A 4,156-nucleotide genomic window follows, 5' to 3' on the forward strand; every position below is an offset into this window, starting at 1 on the left:
AGTGTTCTATGCTCTTTCCTGCAAAGTTACGAGTAGAAATGGACGGTAAAGCCTGGTTCTTCCTATCGCCAGACGAAGTATGGGACTGGCTAGAGGGCTGGCGCCGGGTCGATAGATCTCTGAAGAAACGTGATGTCCCAGACGACCACCCAAGGGATGATCATCAGCCGGGAACTGTTCACTGGGACCAACAATGATGAGGAATTATATATTTTTACTGCGCTGGGATCGGTATGAGACAAAGTCCAGAACATGTTTATTTGGAACTACTTCCTGTTTGCCGCTGCTGATGTAGGCGACGGGCTTCTGCCTGACGCTGATCTTCGCTCCCGGGAGGCTTTCCTCCGGTCCGGACCGGGCTGCATGGACTGACTGCCAAGTATCTTTTATACTATGTGGATGTTGCACTGAGATCTGTTTTGGTTATGACACATGTACATGTAAATGTAAATGTAAATGTAGGTGTACTTATATAGCGCAAACCTGTCACCCAAAGGGCATCCTGGCGCTTGCTTAGGGAACCCGTCCTGGTATTCCCCTGTGAGAAACCCCGGCAGGGTGTCCACAAGGTGAAAGCCAGGCATCCCGCCGCGAGGGGCCGTAGTGGAGATTAAGCAAGCTATTGCCCAGAGTTGCAGAGTGTGACCCCGTGATTCGAGTGGGCACCGGAGCGAGAATTGTCGAGTCCGTGGAATTTTTGAGCCCGAGACCCGCCGAGGCGGGGAATCGAACCCTGGTCCACGGTCGATCTCAGCTTCCGGGTCTGCCGCCTCTAACCACTGAGCCACGCTTCTCCACTACATCATTCACAACACTTTTGATATCGGGCGAGAGGCCTTTACGGCTCACCAGGTACCCCTGACATGGTTGGGAGGGCGACAGGCACTCTGCCTAGTTGGGGTGTGGATAGTTTTGAATCCGTGGGCAGGGAAGCAGGGAGGGGGGATAGGAGGGGGGTGAGGGGGTGGAGGGAGACCTCGGATTTGGCGATGTTTGTTCCTTCTATTTTCGTTGCATGAACCCTATCGCAGGCTTGCATTTCAGGTCCGAGGGTTTCTTTTGTTTTCTTCTGTTGTTCATACACTTTGCAGAGTCCTCCTTTCCTATGGGCATGGTCGACGCCGCCGTCCGGCCTCAGTTGCCATTCAATCCCTTGAGTATGTTGGTCCTAGTTCCCGACTGGCCTGGCTTCTTGCGGCCATCCTGTTCCCGCGACCTTTACTACACAATCCACCATGACGCAATAACATAGTAGGGCACTCCCCCAACGGCCTTGGTAGCGCAATCAAGAGAGGAGTGGTGCTGCAATACCTCAAACACCATGCACCGATCTAGTGCTCCTCCAGGAGACACACTTAATGGGCAACACATGTCGAGCACTCCATCGAGGGGGGTACAAGCTACTGGTACACGCTGGTTTCACCTCTGGCTCCCGCGGCACCGGTATCCTGGTGAAGAAGAACCTTCCACTTACCTGTACAAAGACGTGGGCTGACCCCCTGGGCCGCATTGCTGTGGCTGAGGTCACATGGGAAGGGCGGCACCTGAACATAATCTCGGCCTATATTCCGCCACCACTGAGTAAGGATGCCCTGACGACCCTAACGCGACTGTTGGTAGACCTCCCCCAGGGCACACTAGTTATTGGCGGAGACTTTAACATGACTATGGACGACACTGTCGATAGACACCCCCAACGGGGCTCCCAAAAGCAGAATTCGGACCTTATGGACTTTGCGCACGCGATGGGGTTGGAGGACCTTTGGCGGATATCATACCCTGACACTCCCTATTACACGCACTATTCCAACACCCATAATAGTATGTCCCGTATTGACTACCTCTTTTGCCACGCATCAGATGTTGGCCTCTTTCGCGACCCAAAGGGACTCCCCCGAGTTATCTCGGATCACTCTCCTCTCACAGTTCAACTCACTTACAAATCGGCAGATAACCAGGGGTCCCATAGTCATCAACCCATGGCTCATGAAAATTCCTGACATTCGAGACAGTTTGCTAGAACACACTGAATTTTATTTTGCCGAAAACCTTTGTTCGGTCCAATCGGCTGTTACGATCTGGGAGGCATATAAGGCTGTTATCAAAGGGAGGGCACTAGCTCTCAAATTGGGCTATCAATGCAAGCAGGCCCAACTGCTGCTTCAGACTGAATCAGACATGCTTACCCTAGAATCTGACCTCAACACCACCCCGTCTGAGGAGACTGCCGCTCAACTTCGTCTGAAGCAAGCAGAATATAAGATGCTGGCCTTGGAAAAGGCTCAGGCGAAATTGTTGCAAACCCACCACCGGGTCTACGAGCTGGGTGATAGGGCAGGTAAAATGCTAGCCTGGCTAGAAAGCCGCGAACAGGGCTCTAGATGGGTTCCCCTACTACTTCGCCCCGATGCCTCGCACATCACGGACCCATTAGATATCGCTGAGGCGTTTGCGGCCCACCTGGAGGACGTTTACTCCTCTAGAGCGTACTACTCTGCGGACGAATCTCGCCTCCTTCTGGAGGAAATGCATCTGCCCACTCTCTCCGACTCAGATAGGGAAGAACTGGACGCTGCTCTCACAACTGAGGAGCTTACAAGTGCCCTAGTTGCCATTAACCCGGGCAAGGCTATGGGACCTAATAGTGTCCCCATTGAATTTCTCAAGGGGATGGCCCAAGAAGTGATCCCACACCTAAAGGTCATGTTTGAAGAAAGCCTTGAACAGGGCAGTCTGCCACTGGACCAGCGACTGGCCTCGATAGCAGTCATCCACAAACCCAAAAAGCTGACCACTGACTGTGGCTCTTATAGACCGATTTCCCTCATTAACGCTGAGGTCAAGATTCTGCCCAAACTTCTGGCGACCAGACTCCTCACAGTCGGCTTCAAATATCTGGGTATTTTTGTAACTCCGGATCCTAAACTCTTTTACGACCGCAACTTACGGGGCCCGCTTCAGCGACTCCACAGCGACATTTCCCACTGGCGTACGCTATCCCTGTCCCTCCCGGGCAGGGCGGCACTTTTCAAAATGTTGGCACTCCCGCGTTTTTTGTATGTCCTTCAAAATTGCCCTTTCCCGATTGCCGACTCCTTCTTCCATACACTGGAGGGCGATTTGCGACTCCTCCAATGGGATGGGAAAGCACCTCGAATTGCTCTGCATAAACTGACTCAAGGATGGTACGATGGGGGTATCGCCTTGCCAAATATGCGACTCTATTATTGGGCCTCCCAACTAGTAGCCACTAACTCCTGGCTACATGGTTCGCCTACCAACCCGGCCTATCATTTGGAGCACTACCAGACAGGACGTGAAGGATATCTAGGCACCCTCTATGGCAAATTTCCCCGGAACCGCTACGTGGGACCCATGACACAAACCATTGCTATCTGGCACCGGGCTACTAAAAGCCTCGGTTAGTCTGACGTGTTCACCCAAGCTACCCCGCTCTGGGCCTCCCACAAACTGGGTTCCCTCTGCCACCTGAAGGGGTTTGACAGATGGGACACGATAGGCATCTCCGCCCTCGGAGACTTGATCCACAAAGGGAAATTGTTGACTTTTGCCAAACTTCAACAGAAACATGGTCTTGCTCACTCTGAGGCATTCAGGTACCTCCAAATTAAACATGCTATCACTACCTCAGTACCGGACCTCTCCTCCCTTCCGGAGGCCTCTCCCCTAGACGACAGGCTGCTCTCAGAACCACTCCAGACGAAGGCAATATCCTGTACATATCGCACACTCTGCAACAATCTGCCCAACTCATTCCAGGCCCTTTGGGACAAGTGGGAGGGAGATCTGGGTGACTTAGACGATGACGACTGGAGGTCAGCACTGATGTCCCCCAGAGAGACAGCCATAAACCACCGTTTCAGACTGATCCAACTAAAAATCCTACACAGAACATATATGTCTGCCCCCCTCCTGGCCAAGTTGGGTAGACGCCCAGATGATATATGTCTCCGCGGCTGCGGCCTCCCTGGCTCCTTTTACCATGTCCTATGGGAATGTCCAATTATCCAACAGTTTTGGGACAGGGTGGTTCGCAAAATGACTGACGCGATGGGAAAGCCCATCCCTCTCTCCCCTAAGGAAGGGATTCTTAATATATGGGGGTCCTACCGACCTTACGAAGGTGCAGCTACAG

The sequence above is a fragment of the Lissotriton helveticus genome, chromosome 3_2, assembly GCF_964261635.1.
Source record: "Lissotriton helveticus chromosome 3_2, aLisHel1.1, whole genome shotgun sequence".
NCBI lineage: Eukaryota > Metazoa > Chordata > Amphibia > Caudata > Salamandridae > Lissotriton > Lissotriton helveticus.